Source organism: Macaca mulatta, chromosome 6 (assembly GCF_049350105.2).
Source record: "Macaca mulatta isolate MMU2019108-1 chromosome 6, T2T-MMU8v2.0, whole genome shotgun sequence".
NCBI classification, from domain to species: domain Eukaryota; kingdom Metazoa; phylum Chordata; class Mammalia; order Primates; family Cercopithecidae; genus Macaca; species Macaca mulatta.
In genome coordinates, this window is record NC_133411.1 from 82,632,209 (window position 1) to 82,646,764 (window position 14,556).

The window sequence follows — 14,556 nt, forward strand, 5'->3', positions numbered from 1 at the left end:
ACAAAGGAGAAAGGGGGTGGGGAATGAAGAAAAATAGCATTTGAATGTCTCCTGCAGGGTTATAAATCTGGATGGGCAAAAGTGGATTGCATCTCTGCCAACCATTTAATTAATTCAGGCTTCTTTTAATCTCTATGATTCATACAACCTGAAGGAAACATGCTTTAAAGCTGTATTGTAGGAATAGCCTCCTTTGAGTTACATATCAGTATATTAATTCTTGAATGTTTTATTTTTCCAGAAGAAAGTCTAATTTGTGTGTGGGGGAAGTACTAGGTTTGTTCATGAGAAAATGCATTCATTGCTTTGGGGGAAAGCCCCGTTCCTGTCTGACTGTAGTAAGATGAATCATTAGAAGTGGAATCACAGCCCAGGGGAGGAAAAACAAGAGTAAAGGATTCTGATGGCTCCCAGCAAAGCCTGAGAGTGGACTGGAGATTTGCATTTGTTTATTCTTGTTAGTGAGCCTTTGCTGATCATCTACAACTTATAAAAAGTTGCAAGTCTATGGGAAACTGTTTTGAAACAAGGTAATACAAAATGGCAGCTATGACACTACAGAATAGTTTGGGGACATATCTAGCTGGGATGTGTATTGCGTTGGGGCAGGATGTACATTGTGTGGGGCTCAGAAGCAGATATGAAGCCTTTTACGGCTTTGTGCTATCCACAGAAACGTGTTTCATTTTTTAATCTCTATGATTTATTTACTTATTATTTTTTTGAGACAGGGTCTCACTCTGTCGCCCAGGGTGGAGTGCAGTGGCGCAATCTCAGCTCACTGCAGTCTCTGCCTCCCGAGTTCAAGCAATTCTCCTGCCTCAGCTTCCCTAGTAGCTGGGATTACAGGCACCAACCACTGCGCTCAGCTAATTTTTGTATTTTTAGTAGAGATGGGGTTTCACCGTGTTGGCCATGCTGGTCTCGAACTCCCGACCTCAGGTGATCTGCCCACCTCGGCCTCCCACAGTGCTAAGATTACATGTTTGAGCCATCACACCTGGACTAATCTCTATGATTTTTAAAAGTGAAATTATCAGGCAAGAAGAGATGTCAAAAGGGAAAAAAAAGAAATAAAAATTGAACGATTCCATTTTGTATCTTCAATGGTAATTCAAGTAATCACCATTTTCTATGTTTCTTCCTCCTCAACCCCACAGTGTGAGGCTCACCAGCTCCTTAACATAAGCTCTGCCAGACATTAGGGTGCCAGGAAGTATATTGGCAAAGGAATATAGATGTGTCTTAATTTTATAACAGGTGTATTGTTCCATTTCCAGTAACGTGATGGGCTATGTTATTGGGACTAACTTCCCACAAAAAAACAACTGAAAAGAGTTTAACATGACAAATGGGGGAAAAAAATCAGTGAGTGTATAGATGATTTGAACAACACGATTAACAAACTTGACCTAATAGATGTGTGTAGACACTGCACCCAATACCTGTAGGGTACACATTCTTTTGGAGCACACACAGAGCATTTATAAAAATGGACCACATACTGTGCTATAAAGCAAACTCCCATGTATTTCAAAAAAAACTACCAAGCATGTGCTCTTAACACAGTGAAATTAAGCTAAGAAATCGTCTTTTTTAAAATTAGGGAACATAATAAATATGTTTCTAAAAAGTCCAGAGTCACATTTTCATCCACTGTACTTGGAGGGAGAGTATGAAGTCCCCTTGCTTGAGGCACAAGGACCAGAAATTAGAGCTCCCAGGTCATTGTAGTTTCATGCATTTCCCCACCCATTAGAATGGAATTTCTTTGACAAAAATGACAAAACTCTAAGGGTCATTTTGGGCCTGAGTCATGAGCTAAGCAGCTGTTTCAATTGTCAAGTGTTAAATGATTTGCTCTGGATCAGAAACTATAAGGCAAGAAATGGGGCTAGGAAAAAGAAACAGGTTAGAGAGGTCAGCAAGTTAGCAGAGGTATACAAGTGTGCCCTTTGGGCATCAGCAACAAAGAGCACCTGGCCTGACCTCTGCTGTCTTAACGCTGGAGATATTATAGCCCCCTCTGTATCCTGCTCTCCCTCTCCCCCGGGAGAAAAATCTTTCACCTAACAATGGATGCCACTAGAATTTTTGTATTGTTATCACAAAAATCTCCTAGGAATGAACAGAGAGCTTTTGTTGATCATGAGCAAGATCTTCCTGGGGCCATGTGCAAACAGCAAAAAGAAAACTTGATCTGGAAGAGAATGAGAACCAGGCAGTTGTTTGGAATACTATTGCTGGCCTTTTTGGGATTTTTACGGACAGCTACTTTGAAAAGCAGCTTGACTGAGTTGCTAATATGTAGAATAAGCACCACTATTTTGCTACAAGTCCTCTACCAACTTGTGGACACTTGTCTCAGAACTAACTGCAGTTTAGAAGGTGTTTTGTTTTGTTTTGTGTTCTGTTTTGAAAGTATTTCGTTTCTTGCCGTAGATCTATACTTGAAAGAGACGCTCTTGTGGCCTTATCTGGTCAAGACACAAGATCTTAGAATCAGAGAGAACTTTAGTTCTGGAATGAGCTTTAGAGGCTAGTGTTCCAACTTTCTACCCAATGTAAGAGTTGCCAAAATTTACTTTTGTTTGCTTTTCAGTCTCCTAAGACTGTATGTGTTCATAAAATCAGCATGATTGATTTGTTATTATTCATCCACAGACATCAGCTAATATAATGGTTTATATATAAATACAAAACTATACATTTCACTTTAAATAAACATTTATGTGAGTAAAATAGAGAAGGAAACTTAATGTGTGCCTATATGTGCTATAAGATAACATGAATATATACAATGTATATTTATAGACTAATGAGCTGAGTTAACATGCATTTATGATACAAGCTTCAGTTGCATTTGGTCAAAATTTGACTATCCTACAGGCTTTTAGTATAAATTTGCATAAAAATCTTTTACAAAAAAGGATATATATATATATATATATATATCTCTTTTTTAACTTCAGGCTGATTGACCTATGCTATCATAACATTAATACTATATTATTATCTATATACAAAAGAAAATCCCAAAGGTCCTTTGCTCAAAATACAGACACACATGCATACACATGCACATTTCATGCTGTCAGCTTTTTTCAAACTCTCAGACTCATCATTTCTCTCACTGGAGTTTGGGAAGCACCAGGCTTGAGTCAGTCTTACATATTGGCCCCAGGAACCCTTTCTGAAAAGGTCCCATCATTCACTCTTTGCATATTGGGAGCGCTCACAGAAGATATTCCAGAAAAAAAAATGACCCTAAAAAAATAAGCCCATGAATTTGTGAGTTGCAAAACCCACCAGAAAATGTGCTTCTTCGAAAGCATGGTTAGGGTCATAAGTCAAATTCAGGAAGTAGAGGCATAATGTGACTTCCTTCCACTGCTGGCTGCTCCTCTGTGCATTCCAAAGGGCAAGACCAGAGTTTGGAAACAGAAATAGAGAAACTTGCAGGGAAGGTTGGCTTGTTGCTTGGGTCTGCTCTTAAAGACAGATGACTATTGGAGTTCGTTGGAATTTAACCCCTGGACTCTCTCCCTGGGACATATAATTGGCTCTCACTTCCTGAAAGCATGATTATGTGCCGCAGGCAGATCCCTGCCAATTATTTTTATTGTGATTGCTTTGTGCATCTCTGTTGGCAATAGTGTTCACAGGATTTCAGCTCAAGGAGAACGGCCGCAGCCCCAAGGATCCAAGATTAGAATATGACTGCGGCTATAGGTCAAAAGATTAAAGGTCTGTGAATATGGTTCTCTTTTTCACCCAGAGATACCAAGATAGTGTCTGGCACTTTTGCCTTGGTATCCGTAAGTGAGAACTGTATTGTCAGTGTTTAGATTGTCACAATCAGAATTCACATTCGTTTAGTTTAGAAAAATATGTAAGTATTGAATAGTGGCACAATTATAATTTGATTCTTTCTCCTCTCTCTTCTCCCATCAGGGCCTGTGTCTCAGAAAAAGGAAAGGCTTGCAACTCTTTGAAAAGCTTTCTCTTTTCCTTTTTGGGTAAAAAGTTATACAAGACACTACAAAATTCAAACATTAAGGAAATGTCCAAAGTGAAAATCTTCAGAATGGAGGACTCTAATTTTTTTCAAAAAGTAAAAGTCCTCATGGGCTTCTACTCCCTACCCTGAGTAACCACTTTAAATAGTTTAGTGTATTTTCCTCCTAGTCACTTTCTAGATGTACTGATATGTTTTATGTATATATAGAAATGAAACCACTATTATTTAAAAGTGCTTTTTTCACTGAGCAAAGTCACTTGGACATTTTCCATGTATCTGTTTAGAAAAATCCACCTCATTCTTTCCCAATAGTTATATGATGTTCCATTGTAAGGCTATACCATAGTTTATTTAACTATCTCTCCTTCATGTGCCCCCCTCCACCTACTACTTGGCCTTTTTTTCCTTTTTCTCCTTCCTTTTTTATTTTTTTCTTTTTACAAATTGAGAAAGAGATGAAAAATCTCTGCTGGTATTAGCAACAGGAACCATCCAGCTGCATCTGGTTAAATCTTGTGGACTCACAGATGCATGACAACCTGAGTTTCCAGCCAAGGATTAATGTTTCATGCAGATTACATAGTATTTATATTTTAAACCTGTGACATGTTGAGGGGATAAAATTTTATATCTGTAGGAACAAAATCAGAAATTCATCTGATCATTGTCCTCTTCCTAGACTTGTTGGACACTTCAAAAAATGGATTTGGGGCCCCCTTTCCAAAGAAAATTTTAGTTGGCCAGGTACCTTGTGAGTAAAGAAGACCATAGACAAATCAATACAGGTGATTTACTTCTTAGCTTAAAAATTGATCTCACATATGATATTCAATGTTTCCATTTAGAACCTTAGACTTGTGTCTTGTACCTAAGATCTGCATTCCTACCAAAAACTATTTCATTAATAATATCACATAACTGACAATCAAATGTAGATCAGCAGGCTGGACTCAGTGACTCACACCTGTAATCCCAGCACTTTGGGAGGTCGAGGCAGGCAGATCATAAGATCAGGAGATTGAGACCATCCTGGCTAACACAGTGAAACCCGTCTCTACTAAAAATACAAAAAATTAGCCAGACGTGGCAGCGCGCGCCTGTAGTCCCAGCTACTCAGGAGGCTGAGGCAGGAGAATGGCGTGAACCTGGGAGGCGGAGCTTGCAGTGAGCCAAGATCGCGCCACTGCACTCCAGCCTGGGCGACAGAGCGAAACTCTGCCTCAAAAAAATATAGATAGATAGATAGATAGATAGATAGATAGATAGATAGATAGATAGATAAGCAAAGTAGGTGTCAAGTCCACCAGGGGATCAGGGACAGAGCCCAGACAAGAACATGAAAGCCAGCATCCTTGTATGTGTGTCACACACTTCTGCCTTGGCACCTTGAAAGGTTTCAGTCAGGCAACTGGGGAGGCAGCTATTTTCTGCAGTCACAGAGCACATCAGCTTAAGGCTGGCAAAAAGCTTTGATTATTATGCATGACATATAATACTTTCATTAACTCCATACTGATTAGTGCTGTGCTGGAACTACTTTCTGTAATACTCTAATTGAGATCCTTCCTTGCATGGAACTTATATTATCTGTAGATAAATTCCTCTGTATGACATTTGAATGAGTATCTTAACAAAGACTAAAGGATAATTAGAACCATCACTCATACAAGACATATTTTTTAAGACAAAAAGGTGTGGTGCCAACATAAAAGTTTCATTTAAAAGAATCCATTTTTCTAACTGCAGGTAAGTATCCAAAAGCAACAACCCAGTTTCCCAGTTGAATGTGGCTTGTTTTCCCATTCCTGTCCTTTATTCCATGTTGCTGTCTCTCCACTTTCTGGTTTTGTAGTGTAGGTTTTGTGTGGCTCTCAAATTCAAATTTAAACCACTTAAAATGGAGCTCAGAAGCGGGTCCTGAGAATTCATGGCTGAGTAGTGATGGCAGTCAGTGTTTTACCCCTTCATTCTTGTATCTATTTTTAATCCAGAGAATTGTTTCACAGTTTTAGAAAGCATTTGCAGCATCATTTCTTGAGGCCTTCGTGGTGTCTATCTCTCATTCAAGCCACAGGTTATCACCCATCAGCCTTTGACCCTGCCCCCTGCCATGGGACATGCCACAAGGCAGGAGGAGCATCCAGCACCCTTTCCAGGACTCCCTCTCAGGGCACACATGATCCTCCCACCTCAGCCTCCCAAGAAGCTGGGACTACAGGCATGCACCAGGCTAACTTTTGTATTTCTTGTAGAGACGGGGTTTTGCCATGTTGCGCAGAATGGTATCGAACTCTTGACCTCGGGTGATCCGCCCACTTCAGCCTCCCAAAGTGCTGGGATTACAGGCATAAGCTACAGCACCTGGCCTTTTCTTTTTTTTTTTTTGAGACAGCATCTCACTCTGTCACCTAGTAGCTAGGACCACGGGTATGTACCAATACATCTGGCTTCTTTCTTTCTTTCTTTTTTCTTTTTTTTTTAAGAGATGAAGTCTTGCTATGTTACCCAGGCTGGTCTCAGAATCCTGGCCTCAAGCAGTCCTGCTGCCTTGGCCTCCCAAAGAGCTGGGATTACAGGTGTGAGCCAACACATCTGGCCTTGTGTGTTAACATATCTGCCTTTTTCAATGGATTATAACCTCCTTGAGAGCAGGGAATCAGTCTCCATATCACAGCATTATGACAGGCACATATAGGCACTAAAGTAGGAATCAATGAACAAAAAGTAAATGAAGATATCACTAGGCATTAGGGAAACACAAATTAAAATTGTGATGAGATACCACTAGATACCTATAAGAAGGGCTAAAATTTAAGAAAAGAAACCTAACAAGTGAAGGGAAAGATGTGAAGCAGCTAGAACTCGCATACACTACTGGTGGGAATTCCAAATGGCACAACCAGTGTGCGAAATAGTTTGTTAGTCTGCTATAAAGCTAAACATGAGCTTATTATGTGACTCAACCATTCCACTCCTACATATTTGCCCAAGGAAAGTTTGGTGGCACACAGAAATGTATGAAATGTATATAGCAACTTTATTCATAATCACCCAAAACTGCAACCAATCTAAGCGTCCTTCAACTGGTGAGTGAATAGACTAAATGTGGTATATTCACACAATGGAATACTACAACACAATGAAAAAGAACAAACCACAGGTATGTGCAACAGTTTGCATAAATCTCAATTGTATTATGCAAAGTATAAGAACCAGACCAAGGCTGGGCATAGTGGCGCATGCTTGTAACCTCAGCATTTTGAGAGGCTGAGGCAGGAGGATGGCTTGAGCCTGGGAGTTCAAGACCAGTCTGGACAACATGGTGGAACTCTGTCTTTACAAAAAGTTAGCCGGGCATGGTGGCACTTGCCCATGGTCCCAGCTATTTGGGAGGCTGAGGCAGGAGAATTACCTGAGCTTTGGAAGCCGAGGCTGCAGTGCTGAGATCATGCCACTGCACTCCAGCCTGGGTGACAAAGGAGACCCTGTCTCAAAAAAAAAAAAAAAAGAAAAAAAGATTCAAAAAGCTATGTACGATATGATTCCATTTATGTGATATTCTGGAAAGACAAAACTATAGGGACAGACAGACAAGAGATCAGTGATTGCCAGGGGTTAGGGCTGGAGGAAGAGGTGACTCTCAAGGGGCAGCAGGAGGGAATGTTTTGAGGTGATGAAACTGTTCTGTGCCCTGATAATGATGGTGGTTACATGCATTTGTCAAGCTCATAGCACTATATAACTAAAAGCAAATAAAGTTTTACTCTATGAAGATACAAACTTAATTTGAAAAAGTGAATCAAGGTTGTTTTGCTGTTTAGTGTAGATTCAGAAAGAAAAATAATCAAAAGAAAATCTGGGTCTGTGATCTTGTAGCCTGCACTGATTTTGCCCATGCTAATGTACACATAGTTTGTGTGTGTGTGTTCAACAAACATTAAAAGAACACTTCCTATGGACTAGCACTTGCTTAGGAGGTCTTGATGAGTAGGAAAAGCAGGGTTCCACTCTCTTGGTGGGAGAGGGACAGGTAATAAATATGTAAACAATATGTGAATATGACAACTTTAGATAGTGATAAGTGCTGTCAGGACAATAAATCAGGCCTACGTGATAAAGAGTGGGATTTGGTGTGTGGGCCTCTCTGAAGAGACAACCTTAAGCTGAATCCCGGAAGGGACGAAGCAGGCAGCCATGCATGCAAATACTCAAGTAGAGCTGTCCAGACCGGGAAAACATCACATTCCAAGACTCCTAGGGGACAACATTGAAAACCCTCTCACTTCAAAACTCAGAAAGGCTGGCTAAAATACAACAAACATCCTTTCTATACTTTCTCATGCATGGCTGGGCTTCCAGGAAAAAAGGCTTAACCCCTAGGATGGGATTAAGCTCTATGTTCAGAGAATTGGAAGCAGGTCAATGGGACTGGCTCAAGCCAGTTAGAGGACCAGCAGAAGATGAGCTCAGATACATGAATTGGAAGCAGTTTACATAGGCCTTAGGTGCCATAGTAAGACATTTGGGTTTCATTCCAAATGTACTGGGAGCTGTGGGAGGCTTTCAAATGACAAAGTGAAGTGACCTTATTGACATTTTAAAAGGATAACTCTGGCTGCTATAGGAAGAATGGACTCTGGAGGACCAGGAGTGACAGGGATTCCAAACAGGAGCCTGTTGCTGAAGGTCAGGGGAAGGTCCACGTCGCCCAGAACCTGTGCAGTGCCATGGAGATAGGGAGAAGTGAGTGGCTTTGAGGTATATTTTAGAACTGGAACTTGCTGATGGATTGAACATTGGGGGTTGTGAGGGAAAAAGAAGATGAGAATGAGGTCTCGGTTTTTGACATGTGTATCTGGGGTCTGACAGTGCTGAAATGGGGAAGGGTAAGAGAGCAACAAGAGTTTTCCTTGGGAGTGTGGCAGGAAACCAAAATTCCATTTTAGACATGGTAACTTTGAGACACCCACTAGGCATCTCTGTGAAGATGTAAGTAGGCAGGTCAAGGTATATTTCTGGAGCTCTGGGAAGAGAAAAGAATGTATTTCAGAGACAGTGGCATGCAGGTGGCACTTACAGTCATGGCGATAGATTAGTCCCCCTAGAAAGGGCCTATGGGCAGAGGAGATGACTAATGACCAAGATTTGGAGTGTGCCAACCTTTAAGGGCCAGTCAGAGGAGCCAGCTAAGGAAACTGAAGGAAAGCTGGTGAGGTGGGAACGAAACTAACACATAGTGATGAGAAAGCCAAGGGAAAAAAGTTTTACAAAAGACAGTGGAATGGACAGCTATACAGAATGATTTAGAGAGTTTGATTGGAGTGAAAACAGAGAAGCAACCATTAAATATGACAAAGACTGGTGACTTTGGTAAGCTCAGTTTCTGTGGAATTTGGGGACAGCCTGTTTGGGGTGAGAATACTGGGGGAGAAAGTGGAGACTGGCTATAGACCATCCTTTTGAAGTTTTACAGTAAAGGGGAACTGAGGAACAGCAGTGCAGCTGGAGAAGCCTGTGGGAGAGGGGGAAGGGCTCTTTCTCAGGTGTCAGATAGAGATGTGCTGATAGAATGACCCATCAAATCAAGTGAGAGAACATGACGATGAGGGTTGGAGAGAGGCAGATACTTACAGGAGTTCTGTCCTTGAGGGAAAGAGAAGGATGAGCTCCACCGCCCATGTGAGCAGGGTGGCCTTAGCTAGGCACATGGATGGCTCATCTGTTGTAACCATGGGAAGAGGGAGAGATGGAACAGGGGCAGGTGGGTGAATAGAGTCAGGAATGAGAAGATGAGATGTACGTAGTTCTCTCTGTGTTTATTTCCTCTAAGAAATAGGAAGTGAGGTCAAGTGCCAGGAGTGGAGCTGGCTGCTGGAGATTTGACGAGAAATGGAAAAAGGCATAAAATTGTTTTGGAGACTGGGGGAAATAAGCATATTACAAACAAATGGAGAGAGAAATGAGTGGACAACACACCCTTTAGAGAGAGAGAGACACCACCAGCATGTATGTGTTTATATGTGTGTGTCACACACGCATATGCACACACGCTAAGCAATGAGGGAGAGAAGGACCTCAACAGCAACAAGCAGGCTAAATTTCAGCTGTTCGGTGTAAGAGTCTACACTGGAATGAACGATTCTAAGCTGAGCAGAGCTGGACTGCTCTGCCAGCTCTCATCAGTTAGCTCTCTTCTGGGTTTCCATTGTGGTCCAGTTCCTTGGGAGGCTGAAAACGGCCCAACTGGAATCGTGTTGCAATCAGTCTCTCCACCAGCTGATATGATGTTCCAGAGCAATAAGAGTGAAGAACAAAATTCCCAAGACCAGCTGTCAAGACGGAGCCTGGCGTCCTTAGAGAGGCTTCTGGAGAAGTCCAAGCAAAAGCAGGGAGCCTGCCCGGCGCTGCCCCGGCAGCCTCGTGGCCGGCTCCGAGGTGGCCTGGCTGCTTTCCCCATGGGGGGCCTGGTAGGCAGGCGGCAGGGGCTGCCACGTGCAGGACCTGCCCGGGTGTGGGGATGTAGGGTCCGCTGGCCCAGAGCAGGCTCATCCTGCCAGGCCTGGATCCAAGCACAATCTCAGCTTTTGGAGCCAGCAGTTGCAGCCAGGCCGAATTCAGCTGTTCTGACCCAAGTTCAGCCGACAGGTGAGGGTCGGCTGTGTTCCCGGTGTTGAGAGCGCCGCGGGGTGCGCGGCAGGGTCTGAGCCCGCCGGGATAACAGGATCCCGGCGATGCGGCCCAACAGGAAGCAAAGCACAGGGAGGCAGAAACGAGAAACTGTATCTCAGCCCAAGTTCTGAGTCAGTCGGCCCCGGGCCAGGTTAAGTAACTTAGGACTTGCAAAACCTAAAAAAACTGAAGCAGTAGAGAATTACCTTATACAGATGGCAAGATATGGACAACTAAGCGAGAAGGTTGATACCTTCTCAGAACTAGGTTTAATAGAAATCCTTAAAAAAAGTAAACCAGCAAACAGAAAAGACAACAACAGTGAAATTCAACAGAAGAAAAGTAATGGACTCTGATGAAGATGACGATTATTGAGCTAAAAGTGTTCATAGACTAGAACTTAATGGAACGATTCTAGGACAGAAGTTAAGATCTGATTAAAAATTTGTTTATTGTTTATATGGCTTTTAAAAAAATAAGCTTGTTATGCAAAGTAAAAAAAAAAAAAAAAAAAAAAAAAAAAAAGGGCAGGGAGCCTGACGTTTTATAGAGAATGCTACAGTTCTCCAACTTAACTTCTATCAGCCAAGTTAGCAGTAAAGCTTTAACTGTAAGAAGTGTATTGGTTTCTGTTGCTGCTGTAACAAATCACTGTGAGCATATTGGCTTTAAACAACACAGATTTATTATCCGACAGTTCTAGAGATCGAAAGTTTAAATGGGTTGGCAGGGCTTCTAGAGTCTCCTTCTGGAGGCTCTGGGAGAGATTGTGTCCTTGTCTTTTCCAGCTTCTACCAGCCACCTGCATTCCCTAGTTTGTGACCCACTCCTCTATCTTCAAAGCCAGCAGCACAGCATCTTCAAATCTCTCTCCAAACTGCTTCCCTCAACCCATCTCCCTTTCTCAGTGTGACTCTCCTGCCTCCCTCTTTTCCTTCTAGGGACATTTGTATTTACATTGAGCCCAACCGTATATATAAAATAATCTCTTTATCTCAAGATCCTTAACACTTGCAAAGCCCCTTGGCATTAAGGTAACATATTCACAGGTTAGGATGAGGACATCTTCAGGGGTGAGGGAAACCGTAAGAAGCTTCCTGCTGTATCCATTGTAGCAACTTTCTCTTTGGTTAAATCACTTCATCCTGTTTGCCTTTGAAAACTTTACCTTCTGAACTAATTGATGTTCTGTGTGAGAAACACGTGAGGGGAGAAGAAAAGGCACACACACAATACCTTTAAGGGTAAACAAGCTTTATCCCACATAAATGGCAATGCAGATATAATAAGCAAATTGATATAATAAGCAAACGATATAATAAGCAGATTGATATAATAAGCAGATTGCAATGGGAAAGGGAGAAGGGAATAGATTTACATTCACAAGACTATGGAGGATTCACCCCCAGACTGGGAAGCAACAGCCTGGGCTCCAGAGTCGGCCACTGATCCATGTACAGACAAGGAGAGGTCTCATGAAGCTTCGGCGCACTCTGGGACCCTAACTCTTTTTGTAACAAGTTGTTTGGCATGAGGCCCAGTCACGAGAGCCCTTTGCGACTGGGCTCAAGGAACACAAAAAAGTCAACCTGTTTTTGTGATTGTCTATTGTTTTTCAATAACTAATGTATAGGAATTGATTGAAATAGAGATTTCTCCGAAACAGTGCTGGATGAATGCCTCAAGGGGCTCACACAACCTGTTCTGGGACTTGGTGACCATTGTTTGTGTCCATATTCAATTGAGTTCAAATTTAATATTTAACTTTTCCTCCACAATTGATTAGAACAGTGGCACCAGAGGCTAGCACAGTGGCTCACACCTGTAATCCCAGCACTTTGAGAGGCCGAGGTGGGCGGATCACTTGAGGTCAGGAGTTTGAGACCAGTCTGGCCAACATAGTGAAACCCCGTCTCTACTAAAAATTCAAAAAAAAAAATAGCCAGGCGTGGTGGCATGCACCTGTAATCCCAGAGTTACTCAGAAGGCTGAGGCATGAGAATCACATGAACTCAGGAGGCAAAGATTACAGTGAGCCGAGATCATGCCACTGCACTCTAGCCTGAGTAACAGAGTGAGACTCTATCTCAAAAAAACAAAACAAAGCAAAACAAAAACAAGGCTGGGAGCAGTGGCTCAGGCCTGTAATCCCAACACTTTGGGAGGCTGAGGTGGGTGGATCACAAGATCAGGAGATCGAGACCATCCTGGCCAACATGGTGAAACCCCCTGTCTACTAAAAATACAAAAATTAGCTGGGCATGGTGGCGTGCACCTGTAGTCCCAGCTAATTGGGAGGCTGAGGCAGGAGAATTGCTTGAACCCAGGAGCTGAGATTGTACCACTGCACTCCAGCCTGGCAATAGAGTGAGACTCCGTCTCAAAACAAAAACAAAAACAAAAGAACAGTGGTACCAGAGACCTTCCCTTCTCTTGCCTCCGCTGTTTCCCCCTATACTTTATGAAATGTGCTGTGGCCTGAAATTTAAAACATTGCATTTGCTTAACTCAGCCATCTAAAGCTTTTATTTTTTCTTTCAGTCCCTTAAAGTAATAGGATTTAAAGCTTTTAAAAAGAAGTTCTTTATATGAAGCTCTGAGATCAAATGTGAAGTGAACAAGTTGTTTTCTCTGATCCATCATAGGGTTTTTTCTGCATTTTGGATATGTGAGAGTTTTGAACTTCTGCTACATAAAACATCATAGCAATCATACACCCTACAGTTTATGATATAATTAATATGGTAATATATTATCTTCATATATTAAATTCCCAGAAAGATTCTAATAGTCTAAGATTAATATAGCATGTCATTGATGTTTACATCATTTGTCACAAATTCAGCACTTAAGAATGAGTAAGCGTGCACACACATGAGGCTGTGTGTGGCTGTAAGATTCTGTTTCAAATCCTGGCAGGAAAGACTAATGTGTAACTTCAGCTCTGTAGCCTTGAGGAAGTTACATCACCTTCAGAATCTCACTTGGCTCCCAGGTAAAGTAATTTTATGAGTAATTATACAGGTCTCCTGGAGATAGGATGTATACTATCTGATTGTTGTTCACAAAAAGGCATATAAATTCCAAGCATTGCTAGAGATTAAAATTTCACCTCACATAATTCATCTATGCCTTTATAAATCTGCTCTCTGTTTTCAATTAGATGGGATATGCCTCATTATTTCTCATTTAGAACCAGCCATTTGAATGAATTTTATATTCGTTTGAATGAATATAAAATGGTTTGCTTTCAGCCATTTTATATTCATTCAAATATTAGCTTTCTTTTAGTTCTTGAAAGGATTTCTGTTTGTCTCCCATTATGCTTATTTTTATAATATATAAAATTTTTTCTTTTCATAATATGTAGAAGTTAAAGTGTTCTATTTAGAAATGTAAAATTCTGTGGATCTATCGCATGAGGTGGATGAGGAGACATGCAGCAACCGCCAATTCCTAATAATTGTGCTGGTCAGGGTGCCAGCAGGAAGCTAGTGACACCCTCAAAAGGGGCTGTGGAAAGGAGTTTAATGAAGGGGCTCTTTATAAAGATGTGAAAACTGTTCAGAGAAAGCAATAAGGAATAATAAAGCACCCTGGATCCACCTATGCCTCAAAGAGCAACAGGAGGGACAGGTAGCCAGACCCTGACAAGAGCTGTGGCTGCTGTGGAAGAAGGCCTACGAAATGAGAGCATCCACTTCAAGACCTCTAGCCAGGCAGGGGGAAGGCAGAAGGGAAGCAAGGGAAATAAATATCCCAACCCTCCTTCACTTTGTTCTCTTGCCTTCCTTCCTTTCTTCAAACTTAGCTATACAAGCCAGCGGGCAACGGAGCCAGTTGATGCAGTCCATAGAGAGCCATTC

The 14,556-nt window shown here is 41.8% G+C and overlaps 1 protein-coding gene across 2 annotated transcripts in view; it reads left to right on the plus strand.

Moving 5' to 3' along the window:
• The window catches only part of SV2C (synaptic vesicle glycoprotein 2C), a 275,773-nt gene that overhangs the window by 190,327 nt on the left and 70,890 nt on the right, over positions 1-14,556 (plus strand). The gene's annotated exons all lie outside the window — the stretch shown is intronic.